This window comes from Bombina bombina, chromosome 2, assembly GCF_027579735.1.
Source record: "Bombina bombina isolate aBomBom1 chromosome 2, aBomBom1.pri, whole genome shotgun sequence".
Lineage (NCBI taxonomy): Eukaryota > Metazoa > Chordata > Amphibia > Anura > Bombinatoridae > Bombina > Bombina bombina.
This window is the reverse complement of record NC_069500.1, coordinates 1429082633-1429102903: the sequence shown is the minus strand read 5'-3', so window position 1 is coordinate 1429102903 and position 20271 is coordinate 1429082633.

The window sequence follows — 20271 nt, the reverse complement described above, 5'->3', positions numbered from 1 at the left end:
TAAAATAAGGTATAGCAGTTGCTTTATGTTAGTGATTATAGATACATTTAGTTGTTGACTTGGGGACTATGGTGAGAGCATAGTGATAGCTAAGATAAGGGATATACATTGCATATACCCACTATGAGGTCCATTTAACAACCAGTGGGTGGACACAGGCAGACACCTCTGTCCCTGTCCGCCCAGTTTCATTGTTAGCGTTCAGCAAAACAGCAGACCTGCTCAACAGAAGGCCATGAAGCGAACATTTTTTTGGGCCCCCTTTAAAGGTAACTCAGTAGTAAGCAATATTATTAATATACATAGTGCTCTGTATAAGGATTTTGAGGATAGACAAAGAAGATGGATCTGCAACCTGCACTAATAAAAGGTTCCCCTGCATCAGGAGTGTACACATTCTGCATATGCCTGTGTATTTAGACTGGATGCTCTTGGCCTGCAGTCCTGGGAACCAGGTGAAACCGCACACACTGCACCAATGGTAGTTCCATCCCTGAATACACTGTCTGCTTTTATTGCAACTCCTGCAGCCAATCACGCACAAGCAGGGCTTGTCAATCATTTAGGACATAGAAGTCCAGGGAGATTGTGGAATGCTACTTTATAGCTGGTGTAGCAAATTAGAAAGCAGCGGTCTGATACCCCTGGTTTTTAACTATCGACTAAAGCTTATTTCTTACCTTATTATCACTGGTTTTCCATTTAAATGAACTTGGTTCTAGGAGAAGTTTTTTGCCTTCAGAGTTTGATGCAGAGAATTGGCCAATATAATTATAGTTTAGTTCTGTAGAAGTTTTGTCTTGTAAAATCCAGTTAAACAGATTATAGGGCATTGTCGTTTCACCATTCTCGTTAAAAAATAAACCTTTTCCCATGAGCTCAGTGTGTTGTAGTTTCATTAGGAAATGTCTTAACTTAAAACAAAAGTACAGGTGATTAGAAAACATTTTATTTAATCCATTAAATCCATTTCAATAAAAGCTGATGTAAAATACACAAAATACAAAACATTGCAGGAAGGAAAGAGATGTTGACAACAGATAAGCACCAGAAGACTTCAAGTCTGCCCCTATTTCCTTTTAAAGTATAATAAATTCTTTATCACAGACCCTCGTGTATTCCCTTACCCCTTCTGGAAGTCTTTAATATGAAGCAACCACCATTGCTGTAAAGAGGCGCAAGGTGGGAATGTTAGCACTAGATGACAACAGTGTTTGTATATAAAGTATTCTTGTAAAACTGCTGCCATATAGTGCTGTAGCCACGTGCACACTGCATGCTCTTCAACAATGAATACCAAAGGAAAGATTTAACAAAGTCCAGGTGAGCATGGGGCGTACTCTAGAGGGCAGCAATTCTTATGCACATTTATTTGTCAGTATGGGCAGACTGTGCACTTCTATCGCTATGTGGACAATTTGCCACTTTCTCAAAGATCATTTTAACAAGATTTATTTCTATTGTTTGCTAAAGATCTGTTTCCATTTTGGCGTGAACTGTTAACAACTACGAGTTTCTATGTAAAACAATTATAATATTTTTACAGGATTTAACTATTTAAAACTGTAAATTCATGGCCCCATAGCCTTGCTTCTTTGTATCTTTCTAAGAGATCCTTAAGCGAGATTGCGCATTTGTGAACAACTTTTTATAGGGAATGACCCTCCCTGCACTCGTTAAAGGGACACTGAACCCAAATTTTTTTCTTTTGTGATTCAGATTGAGCATGCAATTTTAATCAACTTTCTAATTTACTCCTATTATCAATTTTCTTCATTCTCTTGCTATCTTTATTTGAAAAAAAGGCATCTATGCTAAGGAGCTAGCCAATTTTTGGTTCAGACCCTGGACAGCACTTGTTTATTGGTGGGTGAATGTATCCACCAATCAGCAAGAACAACCCAGGTTGTTCACCAAAAATGGGCTGGCATCTAAACTTACATTCTTGCTTTTCAAATAAAGATACCAAGAGAATGAAGAAAATTTGATAATAGGAGTAAATTAGAAAGTTGATTAAAATGGCATGCTCTATCTGAATCACAAAAGAAAAAAATTGGGTTCAGTGTCCCTTTAATGACCATGAATAAAATATATTTGCCATCTGAAACAAGCATTCATGACTCTTTAGAGGTGCGTTTGTGAATACAATTTCCAAACTTAATCACCACAGTGCATTTTAAAGTTCCTGCATCAACATTATTGAAAACTATTATCAAAGGCGCAACCCCATTTAGAATTTCAAAAATGTCGGAGCATGTATTGTAAAATGCTCTATAACATATTTGGGGGCCTATTTATCAAGCGGACATGATCCAATATTGCGGGTCATGTCCGCTGCACATCGATAAATGCAGACAGCATACGCTGTCGGCATTTATCAGTGCACCAGCAGTTCTTGTGAACTGTTGGTGCAATGCCGCCACATGCAGATTCAAGGCCAATTGGCTGCTAGCAAGGGGTGTCCATTCTGGGCTTGAAAATTCAGCCCCTTTGCCTTTCTTTTCCTTTACCAAACATATTCATGAAGGCACGATCTTGAAAATCTTCTTTGCAGATACAAAATTGCAATGGTCAAGCACTAGAAGTAAGCTTTTTACTCGCGTAGGGTAGCGTTGTATTACAAGTTTAAAGTAAACTTTTAGCGATAACCTATTCCCCCATAGAAGTCAATGGATTAAAGAAATTAGAAAAAAAATAACGCCCTACTTGCACGCAAACCTGATTGCATATTCTCAAATGTGTTTACTAGGAATGTGTTTATATTCTAATTCAAATGTTAGAACTAATGTTATTGTAGAAATTCGGTTTATATAATGAAACGAATATTCTTAAAAATTCTATAATCCAAAGCTATTTACAGTCTTTGAATGTCACTTTTGAATTTGAATCTTCATAATTAGATTGAATGTCCATATTCGAAATTTGAAATGTAACATTCAATTTAACAAATACTGTTCAGAAGTTCAATAGTTCAATAGGTAGGGAATTTAGTAAATTTATACATAATAGATACAACTATATCAATTAGAATATTTATATTTAGAATTTTGCGTATTTCGAATATTACATTTAAAGAAAGCATTAGAAATACTATTACATTAACGAATATTAGAATGTTGTACACAAATTCAAAATTTAAAACAAACGAAGTGTGTTAAAATTTGTTTCATTTTTTCACTAGTGCTAACCCGACATGAAAACATTAAAATTTCACATTCCAATGTTGTTCACATTGAAGAGTATGTTCTATGTATTCATAAATACATATTTCTACATATAGCTGATGGTATTTTTGGTAAAATAAAACAAAGGGGACACACAAGGACACACACACAAAGTGATGTACACACACAATGGGGCACACACTGAACACAGATGGGGCACACAAGGACACACATGGGGCACACAAGGACACACACATGGGGCACACAAGGACACACATGGGGCACACAAGGACACACACATGGGGCACACAAGGACACATGGGGCACACAAATACACACGGGGCACACAAGGACACACACGGGCACACAAAGACACACACTGGGACACACACAGGGCACACAAGGACACACACGGGTACACAAAGACACACACTGGGACACACACAGGGCACACAAGGACACACACGGGCACACAAAGACACACACTGGGACACACACAGGGCACACAAGGACACACACGGGCACACAAAGACACACACTTGGACACACACAGGGCACACAAGGACACACACGGGCACACAAAGACACACACTGGGACACACACAGGGTACACAAGGACACACACAGGGCACACAAGGACACACAAAGGCGCACACAAGGACACACACAGGACACATAAGGGGCACACAAGGACACACACAGGGCACACACGGTGACGGGCACACAAGGACACACACAGGGCGCACAAGGACACACACTAGGAAACACATGGGACACACAAGGACACACAACATGACACACATAGGGCACAAAAGGTCACACACTGGGACACAAAAGGGGCACACAAAAACACACTGGGACATACATAGGGCACACAAGGACACACACTGGGACACACAAGGGGCACACAAGGACACACACTGGGACACACATGGGGCACAGAAGGACACACACAGGGCACACAAGGACACACACTAGGACAGACATGGGGCACACAAGGACACACATGGGGCACACAAGGACACATGCTAGGACACAAAGTAGGCACACAAGGACACACACTAGCACATACATGGACACACATTTGGGGCACACAAGGACAAACATGGGGCGCAGAAGGACACACACTTGGACATATATGGGGATCATAAGGACACACATGGGGCACACAAGGACGCACACTGGGATATATTTGGGGCACATAAGGACAAACATGGGGCACGCAAGGACAAACAAGGACACCCACTGAGACATATATGGAGCACATACGGACACATATGGGGCACACAAGGACACACACTGGGGCACACAAGGACACACACTGGGGTACACAAGGACACACATGGGGCACACAAGGACACACGGGGGAACATATGGGGCACACAAGGTCACACATGGGGAACATATGGTGTACACATGGACACACACTGGGACACACACAGGGCACACAAGGACACACACACTGGGACACACAAGGACACACACACTGGGACACACACAATGGGACACACACACTGGGACACACAAGGACATATACTGGGCCACACAAGGACACATACTGGGGTACATATGGGGCCCACAAGGACACATTCACTAGGACACACACACTGGGGCACACAAGGACACACACTCGGACACACAAGGACACACACACTGGGACACACACTGGGACACACACACTGGGGCACACAAGAACACACACTGGGGTACATATGGGGCACACAAGGACACACACTGGGGGACACACTGGTGGACACACACTGGGGCACGCAATGACACACACTGGGGTACATATGGGGCACACAAGGACACACACTGGGACTCACACACTGGGGCACACAAGAACACACTCTGGGACACACAAGGACACACACACTGGGGCACACAAGGACACACACTGGGGCACACAATGACACACACAATGGGGCACACAATGACACACACACTGGGGTACACAAGGACACACACACTGGGACACACACACACAAATATACAGGGATAGAAACAGATACACAAAGTAACACACAGGCACACAAAAAAGAGTATGAGTTCTGGTCTAGTTCTAGATTTCAGGGATTATGTGACATGAAAGGAAATTAAGCAAAATGATTTTCAAGTTGCAAAATATATAGATTACAGGATTTCTGATTTGTTGTCTATTCTACTGTGCAGCATTCATTTAAATACAAACACTGCATACATAAGCACAGCAGTGACACTACCTGTGACAATATTTCATTACATACACAAACACAGCAGTGACACTACCTGTGACACTATTTCATTACATACACAAACACAGCAGTGACACTACCTGTGACATTATTTCATTGCATACATAAGCACAGCAGTGACACTACCTGTGACATTATTTCATTACATACACAAACACAGCAGTGACACTACCTGTGACATTATTTCATTACATACATAAACACAGCAGTGACACTACCTGTGACATTATTTAATTACATACATAAGCACAGCAGTGACACTACCTGTGACATTATCTCCTTACATACTTAAGCACAGCAGTGACACTACCTGTGACATTATTTCATTACATACACAAACACAGCAGTGACACTACCTGTGACATTATTTCATTACATACATAAGCACAGCAATGACACTACCTGTGACATTATTTCATCACATACATAAACACAGCAGTGACACTACCTGTTACATTATTTCATCACATACACAAAGACAGCAGTGACACTACCCGTGACATTATTTCATTACATACACAAACACAGCAGGGACACTACCTGTGATATTATTTCATTACATTCACAAACACAGCAGTGACACTACCTCTGACATTATTTCATTACATACATAAACACAGCAGTGACACTACCTGTGACATTATTTCATTACATAAATAAGCACAGCAGTGACATAACCTGTGACATTATTTCATTACATACATAAGCACAGCAGTGACACTACCTGTGACATTATTTCATTACATACATAAGCACAGCAGTGACACTACCTGTGACATTATTTCATTACATACATAAGCACAGCAGTGACACTACCTTTGACATTATTTCATTACATACATAAGCACAGCAGTGACACTACCTGTGACATTATTTCATTACATACACAAACACAGCAGTGACACTACCTGTGACATTATTTCATTACATACACAAACACAGCAGTGACACTACCTGTGACATTATTTCATTGCATACACAAACACAGCAATGACACTACCTGTGACATTATTTCATTACATACACAAACACAGCAGTGACACTACCTGTGACATTATCTCATTACATACATAAGCACACCAGTGACACTACCTGTGACATTATTTCATTACATACATAAGCACAGCAGTGACACAATACCCTCCCCCAACATTACAACCCACCACCCACATACCCCTATTCTAACCCACTCAAACCGCCCTTAAAAAAACCTATCACTAACCCCCTGAAGATCTCCCTACCTTGAGTCGTCTTCACTCAGCCGAGTCGAAGTCTTCATCCAATCCGAGTGATGTGGTCCTCCATCCGGTAGAAGACTTGATCCAAGCGGCAAAGAAGTGGTCTTCCATCTGGGCGATGTCTTCTTCCAAGCGGCATCTTCTATCTTCTGTCTTCCGGATCCATCTTCATCCTGCCGACGCGGAACATCCTCCTTCCCCGATGGACTAACGAATGAAGGATCTTTTAAAGGATGTCATCCAAGATGGCGTCCCTAGAATTTCGATAGGCTGATAGGATTCTATCAGTCAATCGGAATTAATGTAGGAAAAATCTGATTGGCTGATTCAATCAGCCAATCAGATTGAAGTTCAATCCAATTGGCTGATCCAATCAGCAAATCAGATTGAGCTTTCATTCTATTGGCTGTTCCGATCAGCCAATAGAATGCAAGCTCAATCTGATTGGATGATTGAATCAGCCAATCAGATTTTTCCTACCTTAATTCTGATTGGCTGATAGAATCCTATCAGTCAATTGGAAATCGAGAGACGCCATCTTGGATGACGTCCCTTTAAGGAACCTTCATTCATCGTTAGTTCGTCGGGGAAGGAGGATGTTCCGCGTCGGCGGGATGAAGATAAATCCAGAAGACAGAAGATAGAAGATGCCGCTTGGAAGAAGACATCGCTCGGATGGAAGACCTCTTCTTTGCCGCTTGGATCAAGACTTCAACCGGATGGAGGACCGGATTGGATGAAGACTTCGGCTTGGCTGAGTGAAGATGACTCAAGGTAGGGAGATCTTCAGGGGGTTAGTGATAGGTTTTTTTAAGGGGGGTTTGGGTGGGTTAGAATAGGGGTATGTGGGTGGTGGGTTATAATGTTGGAGGGGTATTGTATTTTCTTTTACAGGTAAAAGAGCTTATTACTTTGGGGCAATGCCCTGCAAAAAGCCCTTTTAAGGGCTGGTAATAGAGCTGATTACTTTTGTAATTTAGAATAGGGTAGGGATTTTTTTTATTTTGGGGGGCATTTTTTATTTTATTAGGGGGCTTAGATTAGGTATAATTAGATTAAAATTCTTGTAATATTTTTTATTTTTTGTAATTTAGTGTTTGTTTTTTTGTATTATAGATTAGGTTATTTAATTGCATTTTAGTTTAGCTAATTGTAGGTAATTTATTTAATTAATTTAATGATAGTGTAGTGTTAGGTTTAATTGTAGCTAGGTTAGGATTTATTTTACATGTAATTTTGTAATTATTTTAACTAGGTAGCTATTAAATAGTTAATAACTATTTAATAGCTATTGTACCTAGTTTAAATAAATACAAAGTTGCCTGTAAAATAAATATAAATCCTAAAATAGATACAATGTAATTATTAGTTATATTGTAGCTATATTATTGTTTATTTTATAGGTAAGTACTTAGTTTTAAATAGGAATAATTTATTTAATTTTAGGAATATTATTTCGTTTAATTTAAATTTATTTATGAGATCCTAGGCTCCCAAATCCAAAAGTTCTGTGCTGCAGATTCAGAACTGAGGACGGCCTCACTGGATCAAACAAATGACGTTAAAGGGGAGGAGCTCTACGCGTTTCGTCCCAGTAACGTAGGGACTTTCTCAAGAGTGATTTGTTAGTAGCGTGCATATCCTCTTATAGGTAGTGTATATCCACACTCCCACATTTTACACCAATAGGGTTAAAGGTCTTGATGATATGCACGATACTTCAAACAGGGGATTGTAAACAAACGCTTGTAATAGCGTAAGTGTGGCTAATTTTCAGATATTCACAGAACATGATTGATATACAATAATAGCGATCTACAATTATAATACAGTTCTAAACATAAACCATATCTATTGGTATCTAAAAGTATTAAAAATATTATAAGTTAATACATATTCACATATAATTCTAAAAAATATAATTAATAATCATAAAAATGTAGCCAATAATCATTATAAATAAAAACCATTCAATAAATATTTAAAAAACATTAATGGGCTTAAAAATGTGCTAAATGCAATACAACCTATATATATGTTGTAACCAACAATTCATATATAGAAACACAATATGTGATATACATAAAAAGCCAATATTATATAAAATAAATAGTGATGTGTAGAGTTAAAGGAATGCTTGCAAATCAATGTCGATATTTAACCCTTTCGGTTCCAAACAGTTAAGGGTCCTAATCCAAAAGGTCTCCCTTTTTCTAAGATTTAGCAGTCTATTGGTGTCCCATACGTTGGGTTTAATCCATTCTATGATTTTAACGGATAGATCAGACGGATTGCAATTATGGAAGAGCTTAAAGTGGCGTGAAACACTATGGTTCTCAAACCCTGATTCTATGTTTCTTATATGTTCCCTAACTCTATATTTTATTTTGCGTTTAGTGCGACCAATATAAATTAATCCACATTTGCATATGAGTTGGTAAATTACATATGTGGTATGACATGTGCACCTGTCCTTGCAGGGGTACCTTTTTGTTCCATCATAATTAAGAAAATAGGTGGAATTGCTGTCTATTCTAGGACAAAGAACACAATCAATGGTTTTGCAAGGGTATAAGCCATTCTTTCCCCCACACCATTTATTCACTGTTGTAAAATTAGAATTAGATTTTCTTAATTTAGTTGGTGCGATGTAATTCTTAATGTCTTTATTTTTCCTAAAAATGACATTAGGTTTGTCACCTACAATCTGTTTCAGCACAGGGTCAAGTTTGAGAACGTTCCAGTGTTTTCTTAAAATTCTCTGTATTTTTTGGTGTTGATTGTTATATTGGGTGACAAATTTAGGAACATGTTTTCTATCTTTTATCAGATTATTCTTACCCTTTTGTGTATTATTAATTAGAGAGGCCCTATCCATCATATCGACCTTATATTTGCAATCTTCTAAATGTTTGGGATTGTAACCCTTCTCTATAAATTTGCCCATAAGTATGCTGGATTCCTCATTGTAATGCTCCATATTGGTGCAGTTACGTTTAATTCTTTGAAATTGTCCCAGAGGGATATTTTGTTTCCATTGCCTGAGGTGTCCACTTCTAATGTTTAATAGGCTATTCCTATCCGTGGATTTACGATAATTCTTAACTGCTACTGTATTTGAAACCTCATTATGATAAAGAGTGAGGTCTAAAAATGGTATTGATTTCAATGATTTTTCCATAGTAAATTTTAAATTATAAGTGTTATTGTTTATGTAGTTTAAAAAGTCATCTATGATATTCTCAGGGCCTTGCCAGATCATAATAATGTCATCGATATAGCGATGGTATTTGATGACATTTGATTTGTAAGGGTTGTTGTTCCAAACCAAATTATCCTCAAAATGTGACATATATAGATTAGCGTACGATGGGGCAAAGGTAGTCCCCATCGCCGTGCCTTGATGTTGTCTATAAAATCTTCCTTCAAATAAAAAATAGTTATGATTCAAAATAAATAATATTCCATTGACTAGGAAATCAATTTGTTTTTCAGCAAATCTATTCTTACTAAGTATATCGTTGATGGCAGACACCCCTTTTGTATGGGGAATGCTTGTGTATAACGATGAAACGTCGAAAATTAGCCACACTTACGCTATTACAAGCGTTTGTTTACAATCCCCTGTTTGAAGTATCGTGCATATCATCAAGACCTTTAACCCTATTGGTGTAAAATGTGGGAGTGTGGATATACACTACCTATAAGAGGATATGCACGCTACTAACAAATCACTCTTGAGAAAGTCCCTACGTTACTGGGACGAAACGCGTAGAGCTCCTCCCCTTTAACGTCATTTGTTTGATCCAGTGAGGCCGTCCTCAGTTCTGAATCTGCAGCACAGAACTTTTGGATTTGGGAGCCTAGGATCTCATTCACTTATTTGCCAGATAAAGTACTACATCGCCATTATTTATACCATTGATACGGACTTTGCTACCGTTGCCAGCCTGGTTTCTGGCACTCTTTGGGAACTTATGCCGGTTGCCTGTTTGCTTCCTCCCTGGAGCGAATGAGGATATACACCTGTCCTGCCTTTTCCTGGAACTCCTTTCTGGACACACTTGAAGAGGGGATAAGTTGCTAAGTGTTATTGATACACTATATGCCATTTTATGTTATATACCTTGTGAGTTGCCACTTGTCTTTGTTCACACTATTAAATTTTGTTATACCCTGCATTTGAGTCTGCGCTCCTCTCCTCTATCTTTTTAGATCGTTTTGCTTTCAATCAAGGTCTGTGGATTCACCTGTTTTAGAGGAGCAGCTGGATTCCTTTGTGTCTTTATATATCACCACATACATGGACTTGAATACCCTTATCTTCTTTATTTGTATGTTTTTATGAATTGAAATGTTGTATTAATTTATTGTCATTTAATAATTTTTCTAGTTATTAATTAAGTATACTGTTGAGATCTATATCCTACTTATATTAGAGATTAGCGCTACTTCAGGTGTGTTGTCTTTACACACTTACCTCTCCTTTTGTTTACTTTTTATTCCTAGAAGTAGCAGCAGATCCATTTTTTCACTATTACATAAAGTATAATAACTATGGAGGCTAGTGCATCCAATCCTAACGTTTTTGGAATTAGTGAAAATAGGTCCAAACGCCAGCGATCCCATAATTTACTGACCAATACTCCTAGCATTGTGACATCAGAGGATCCTTTACATATCTTCAGGGAGCTGGAAAAGCTCTTATTAAAAGATGCAAAAGAATGGCAAGATCTGGTACTCCTTGATAATTATATTTTGCATAATGTGATACCACGGGGACTTAGGATCTTCAAATTTCCCGCTTTTAATCTAGATGAGGTGGAGTACCAGATTGAATGGGAACAAATATTGCATAATTGTTCACAAGCTTTGATAAAATTGTTGATAAAGTATAGAGAATATAAACTGGATAAATTAAAAACTGAAATAGACACCCTAATTGTTAGAATACAACCATATGAACATATTCAACAATGGCAGGAGATGAACACTAATATTCAGAGCAGAGTCGACACCTTCTCTAAAGAGTTAGAAACTGCAAAAATTAAAAAACTACAGAGGGACCTTGAGGATTTTAAATCCGACAAAGTCTATTCATATAAAAAGAACTCTGTAAACAACTCTGTGCCCAACAGAGAAAAAGAGCAAAGCAATAGTTTAACTCCTAATTCAGATTTGGCGGGTAACAAACAGAATACCAATTACCATAATAGAGCATTTAAACAGTCAGAACAATATAATACAAGAGATGGAACCCATAACAGTTATGGGAATTTTAATAATCAGATTCAACACAATAACAAGCACAGTTACTATAACAAACCAATTAGAAATATACAACAGAACACTAGGGATTTTCCCTCAGTTGAACCTGAACAAAATTTCCAGTATGGGAATAGATATCAAGTTCTAGATAAACAACCCCAATCTCCTGTATGGCATCATCAGGGAGCTAGACCCAGATGGGATAATTCGAACTATCAGGGGAAACCATCACCTAGATCAAATACATACAATTCCCATACAAATAAGAACAAAAACAATGGGAATAATACACATCAACGTAGAAATAGTACTTCCAATACTAATCCTTTTTTAGGGATTCCACCCTGGAGACAACAGGGGGGGGGGGGAGGGGGGAGCATACAGAACTCACTCCCAAACCAACCCCTAAATCAACGAAACCCAAAAAGACCACACGAAGAGGGAGACCTAGAGGTAATAGAGGGGGGATTAAGCAAAGAAAAAAGAAACAGAGAGCATTGGAATTAGAAGAAGGAACTAAACTCATTTTTAACTTATCAGATAGAATATTTGAGAAACATGAACTAGAATTGTTAGCAAAGGGCATGAACTTTGCGCCAAATAGTGGTCCCAATCATTTTAACCTGTATATAGACTTTCAGAGGTTTATACGCAATTTAACTTTGAAAAGATATTTTTTTAAACAGTCAGATATCCATTACCCATATCCAGTATCATCATTGACTAAGGATGATGATGAAATCCTCAATAGCCTTATTTTATTAAATGACAACAATGGTGATCCCCTATCATCGGATACATTTTCTGATACAGTAGAGAATCTAGACTTTTCAATATATGAAGAGAACGAGGATTTTTCAATAAAACATTGCAATTTAAAGAAAAAGTCAATTTTTTATCCACAGCACACCCAGTCTGAATATATCAAAATATTCAATAAATTAGTATGTGAGGATCTAGCTGCCCTATCAACAAGCAATTTATCACACCAATCTAAATTAGGTGACAACCTATCAAAGAAAGAACGTGAGGCCCTTAATAATTTAAGTAAATGTACCGATGTGGTGTTTAGGGCAGCTGATAAGGGTGGGGGGATTGTTGTCCAGAACAGGGGAGACTATTTGAAAGAAGCGAATAGACTTCTATCTGACTCTACCACCTATATCAATTTAACATTTAATCCCACTAACAAATACAAAGCAGAATTATTAGAATTTTTAAATATGGCCAAAACCAATGGCGTTCTCAATCTGAATGAATATAACTTTATATATGAAGTAGCCCCTAAGATATCTTGCTTTTACCACTTACCCAAGGTGCATAAGGACTCCAAGACCCCCCCAGGTAGACCGATTGTCTCTGGGATAGGCTCTTTATGTGACAACCTTTCAAAATATATTGATTACTTCCTACAGCCCATTGTCACTCACACAAGAGCCTATCTCAGAGACACGATAGATGTCATCCAGAATTTTGAAGGCTTTAAATGGGAATTAGGCTATGTCTGGGTTACATGCGACGTTTCATCGTTATACACAAGCATTCCCCATACAAAAGGGGTGTCTGCCATCAACGATATACTTAGTAAGAATAGATTTGCTGAAAAACAAATTGATTTCCTAGTCAATGGAATATTATTTATTTTGAATCATAACTATTTTTTATTTGAAGGAAGATTTTATAGACAACATCAAGGCACGGCGATGGGGACTACCTTTGCCCCATCGTACGCTAATCTATATATGTCACATTTTGAGGATAATTTGGTTTGGAACAACAACCCTTACAAATCAAATGTCATCAAATACCATCGCTATATCGATGACATTATTATGATCTGGCAAGGCCCTGAGAATATCATAGATGACTTTTTAAACTACATAAACAATAACACTTATAATTTAAAATTTACTATGGAAAAATCATTGAAATCAATACCATTTTTAGACCTCACTCTTTATCATAATGAGGTTTCAAATACAGTAGCAGTTAAGAATTATCGTAAATCCACGGATAGGAATAGCCTATTAAACATTAGAAGTGGACACCTCAGGCAATGGAAACAAAATATCCCTCTGGGACAATTTCAAAGAATTAAACGTAACTGCACCAATATGGAGCATTACAATGAGGAATCCAGCATACTTATGGGCAAATTTATAGAGAAGGGTTACAATCCCAAACATTTAGAAGATTGCAAATATAAGGTCGATATGATGGATAGGGCCTCTCTAATTAATAATACACAAAAGGGTAAGAATAATCTGATAAAAGATAGAAAACATGTTCCTAAATTTGTCACCCAATATAACAATCAACACCAAAAAATACAGAGAATTTTAAGAAAACACTGGAACGTTCTCAAACTTGACCCTGTGCTGAAACAGATTGTAGGTGACAAACCTAATGTCATTTTTAGGAAAAATAAAGACATTAAGAATTACATCGCACCAACTAAATTAAGAAAATCTAATTCTAATTTTACAACAGTGAATAAATGGTGTGGGGGAAAGAATGGCTTATACCCTTGCAAAACCATTGATTGTGTTCTTTGTCCTAGAATAGACAGCAATTCCACCTATTTTCTTAATTATGATGGAACAAAAAGGTACCCCTGCAAGGACAGGTGCACATGTCATACCACATATGTAATTTACCAACTCATATGCAAATGTGGATTAATTTATATTGGTCGCACTAAACGCAAAATAAAATATAGAGTTAGGGAACATATAAGAAACATAGAATCAGGGTTTGAGAACCATAGTGTTTCACGCCACTTTAAGCTCTTCCATAATTGCAATCCGTCTGATCTATCCGTTAAAATCATAGAATGGATTAAACCCAACGTATGGGACACCAATAGACTGCTAAATCTTAGAAAAAGGGAGACCTTTTGGATTAGGACCCTTAACTGTTTGGAACCGAAAGGGTTAAATATCGACATTGATTTGCAAGCATTCCTTTAACTCTACACATCACTATTTATTTTATATAATATTGGCTTTTTATGTATATCACATATTGTGTTTCTATATATGAATTGTTGGTTACAACATATATATAGGTTGTATTGCATTTAGCACATTTTTAAGCCCATTAATGTTTTTTAAATATTTATTGAATGGTTTTTATTTATAATGATTATTGGCTACATTTTTATGATTATTAATTATATTTTTTAGAATTATATGTGAATATGTATTAACTTATAATATTTTTAATACTTTTAGATACCAATAGATATGGTTTATGTTTAGAACTGTATTATAATTGTAGATCGCTATTATTGTATATCAATCATGTTCTGTGAATATCTGAAAATTAGCCACACTTACGCTATTACAAGCGTTTGTTTACAATCCCCTGTTTGAAGTATCGTGCATATCATCAAGACCTTTAACCCTATTGGTGTAAAATGTGGGAGTGTGGATATACACTACCTATAAGAGGATATGCACGCTACTAACAAATCACTCTTGAGAAAGTCCCTACGTTACTGGGACGAAACGCGTAGAGCTCCTCCCCTTTAACGTCATTTGTTTGATCCAGTGAGGCCGTCCTCAGTTCTGAATCTGCAGCACAGAACTTTTGGATTTGGGAGCCTAGGATCTCATTCACTTATTTGCCAGATAAAGTACTACATCGCCATTATTTATACCATTGATACGGACTTTGCTACCGTTGCCAGCCTGGTTTCTGGCACTCTTTGGGAACTTATGCCGGTTGCCTGTTTGCTTCCTCCCTGGAGCGAATGAGGATATACACCTGTCCTGCCTTTTCCTGGAACTCCTTTCTGGACACACTTGAAGAGGGGATAAGTTGCTAAGTGTTATTGATACACTATATGCCATTTTATGTTATATACCTTGTGAGTTGCCACTTGTCTTTGTTCACACTATTAAATTTTGTTATACCCTGCATTTGAGTCTGCGCTCCTCTCCTCTATCTTTTTAGATCGTTTTGCTTTCAATCAAGGTCTGTGGATTCACCTGTTTTAGAGGAGCAGCTGGATTCCTTTGTGTCTTTATATATCACCACATACATGGACTTGAATACCCTTATCTTCTTTATTTGTATGTTTTTATGAATTGAAATGTTGTATTAATTTATTGTCATTTAATAATTTTTCTAGTTATTAATTAAGTATACTGTTGAGATCTATATCCTACTTATATTAGAGATTAGCGCTACTTCAGGTGTGTTGTCTTTACACACTTACCTCTCCTTTTGTTTAAATTTATTTATGTTAGGGGGGTGTTAGGGTTAGGGTTAGACTTAGGTTTAGGTGTTAATACATTTATTATAGTAGCAGCGACGTTGCGGGTGGGAGATTAGGGGTTAATAATTGTAGGTAGGTGGCGGCGATGTTAGGGAGGGCAGATTAGGGGTTAAAAAAAATTATTATAGTGTTTGCGAGGCGTGAGTGCGGTGGTTTAGGGGTTAATACATTTATTATAGTGGCGGCGAGGTCCGGTCAGCAGATTAGGGGTTAATAAGTGTAGTTAGGTAACGGCGACGTTGGGGGGGGGATATTAGGGGGTAATAAATATAATATAGGTGTCAACCATGTTAGGGGCAGTAGATTAGGGGTTCATAGCTATAATGTAGGTGGCGGCGGTGTCCGGAGCGGCAGATTAGGGGTTAATAGTATAATGCAGGTGTCAGCGATAGTGGGGGCGACACACTGCTTTTTTGCAGGTGTTAGGTTTTTTTTCAGCCCAAACTGCCCCATTGTTTCCTATGGGGATATCGTGCACGAGAACGTTTTTCCAGCTTAACGCTACCATAAGCAACGCTGGTATTGAGGATTGAATTGGAGCTAAATTATGCTCAACGCTCCCTTTTCTGAGCCTAACGCAGCCACTCAGACAACTCTCAATACCAGCGTTGTCTTAAGGGTGCGCTGGGAAAAAAAGCAGCATTAGCTACGTGGGTCTTTACCGACAAGACTCTAAATCTAGGCGTAAGTTACAGAAAATAAAAAAGAAATTGTCAAAGATTTAAACTAATTACACCTAATCTAAGAGCATTATGAAAATAAAAAAGTCCCCCCAAAATAAAAAAACCTTAACCTACAATAAACTAGAAATAGCCCTTAAAAGGGCCTTTTGCGGGGCATTGCTCTAAAGAAATCAGCTCTTTTACCTGTAAATAAAAATACAAATACCCCCCCAACAGTAAAACCCACCCCCCACACAACCAACCCTCCAAATAAACCTAACTAAAAAAAACCTTAGCTCCCCATTGCCCTGAAAAGGGCATTTGGATGAGCATTGCCCTTTAAAAGGGCATTTAGCTCTATTGCTGCCCAAACCCTAATCTAAAACTAAAACCCACCCAATAAACCCTTAAAAAAAAATTAACACTAACCCCTGAAGATCCACTTACAGTTTTGAAGATCCGACATCCATCCTCAAAGAAGTCGGGAGAAGTCCTCATCGAAGCCGGCAGAAGTCTTCATCCAAGCGGCCAAAGTCTTCATCCAGACGGCATCTTCTATCTTCATCCATCCGGTGCGGAGCGGCTCCATCTTCAAGACATCCGGCAGGGAGAATCCTCTTCTTTCGACGTCTTCTTCCGAATGAAGTTTCCCTTTAAATGACGTCATCCAAGATGGTGTCCCTTAGATTCCGATTGGCTGATAGAATTAAGGTTGAAAAAATCCTATTGTCTGATTTCAACAGCCAATAGGATTTTTTCAACCTTAATTCCGATTGGCTGATAAAATTCTATCAGCCAATCGGAATCTAAGGGACACCATCTTAGATGACATCATTTAAAGGGGAACTTCATTCGGAAGAAGACATCAATTGAAGAGGATGCTCGGCGCCGGATGTCTTGAAGATGGAGCCATTCCGCGCCGGATGGATGAAGAATAGATAGAAGATGCTGTCTGAGTGAAGACTTCTGTGGCCTTGGATGAAGACTTCGGCCCCTTGGATGAAGACTTCTACCGGCTTTTTTGAGGATAGATGTCTGTAAGTGGATATTCAGGGGTTAGTGTTAGGTTTTTTTAAGGGTTTATTTTGTGGGTTTTAGTTTTATATTAGGGTTTGGGCAGCAATAGAGCTAAATGCCCTTTAAAGGGCAATGTCCATCCAAATGCCCTTTTCAGGGCAATGGGGAGCTTAAGTTTTTTTAGTTAGGTTTTTATTTGGGGGTTTGGTTGTGTGGGTGGTGGGTTTTACTGTTGGGGGGGTATTTGTATTTTTATTTACAGGTAAAAGAGCTGATTTCTTTGGGGCAATGCCCCGCAAAAGGCCCTTTTAAGGGCTATTTGTAGTTTATTGTAGGTTAGGGTTTTTTTTATTTTGGGGGGCTTTTTTATTTTCATAGGGCTCTTAGATTAGGTGTAATTTGTTTAAATCTGTTATAATTTCTTTTTTATTTTGTGTAACTTAGTGTTTATTTTTTTTAACTTAGTGTTTGTTATTTTTTGTAACTTAGTTGTTAGTTTTTTGTAACTTTGTAATTTTTTTATTGTAGATTTAAATTATTTGAGTAGGGTTAGGTGTTTAAATATATAATATAGTTAATTAAATTTGTAGTTTAATGTAATTTTAGTATAACAGTTAGGGTAGGTTCATTATTAGTTTAATATAGTTTAATATAAATCTAAAGGTAAGTTTAAATTTATTATAAAATAGGGATGAGTTAATATTTAATATAAAGTTAGCGGGTTGTTAGGTTTAAGGGTTAATAGGTTAATTTAGTTTATGGCAATGTGGGGGGCTGACGGTTTAGGGGTTAATAGGTTTAGTAAGTGCTAGTGATGTGGAAGGCCAGGGGTTTAGGGGTTAATAACTTTATTTAGTTGCGGTGGGCTCTGGGAGTGGCGGGATAGGGGTTAATAACTTTATGTAGGTGGCGGCGGTCTAGGAGGTGGCAGATTAGGGGTGTTTAGACTCTGGGCTTATGTTAGGGTGTTAGGTGTAAACGTAATTTTTATTCTCCCATAGGAATCAATGGGATATCGGGCATTAGCGAACATAAGCTTTCGCTGCTTTCAGATTCCCATTTATTCCTTTGGCATCCGCCGCCTCCAGGGCGGCGGATTGAAAAGCAGGTATGCGGGGCCAGAATAGTGGCGAGCCATTTGTAATGATGTAAGCATCGATCTGTGTCGGATTGAGACCTATGGATCTTATCTTATGTCACAGATTTCAACTTTTGCCGGTCTGTAGGCTTTGATAACTAAGGGGAATCAGGATCTCCACAATTACACTGCGGAATGCCAGTGTATTTGCGGTTGAGCCTCATAGAATTTAGTCTAACATTTATACTTACAACCACCTAGATTACGAGTTTTGCGTTAAACAGGGTGCGTAATTTCACCCCCTATAGCGCTGCCATTACGAGTTTCTGAATCTCCATACCATACAAAATTCAAGGGCTGCTTTGACATTCTTGTGCACGCTTTCCCCATAGACATCAATGGGGAGAGTGCTAGAAAAATCCTAACACCTAAAGTGCGGAATGGCAATTGCCGTAATGCAACCCCATTGATGTCTATAGGGAAAAAAAGTTACGTTTAAACCTAACACCCTAACATAAACACAGAGTCTAAACACCCCTAATCTGCCGTCCCCGACATTGCCGACACTAATAATAGGTATAAACCCCTATTCTGCCTCTCTCCGACATCACTGCCACTATAATAAAGTTATTAACCCCTATTCCACTGCTCCCGACATTGCAGCCACTATAATGAAGTTATTGACCCTATTCTGTCGCTCCCAACACCACCGCCACTCTAATAAACCTATAAACCACTAAACCTGCGCCCCATCACATTGCAAAACACTAAATTAAACTATTAACCTCTAAACCTAACAACCCCCTTAATTTAAATTAAAATTACAATATCCCTATAAAAAATACCTGTGAAATAAAAAAACTAATTTTAAGCTATTAATTAACCTAAAATAACTATTATACTAAAATTAAAAAAGCTACCAATTAAAAAACTAAATTACACATTTAAAAAAAAAAAAAAAACTAACACTACGAAAAATAATTAAAAGTCTAAAATTACAAAAAATAAAAAACACTAAATTATGAAAAATAGAAAACACTAAGCTTACAAAAAATTATCAAAAATAAAAATAATTACACCTAATCTAATAGCCCTATCAAAATAAAAAGCCCTCCCCCAAAATGAAAAAAAAAAACCTAGCCTACGATAAACTACCAATAGCCCTTAGGGTCTTTTGTAGGGCATTGCCCTAAAGAAATCAGCTCTTTTACCTGTAAAAAAATACAAAATGCCCAAACAGTAAAACTCACCGCCCAACCAACCCCCAAAATAAAAAAACTAACTCTAAACAAAAACCCTAAGCTACCCATTGCCCATAAAGGGGCATT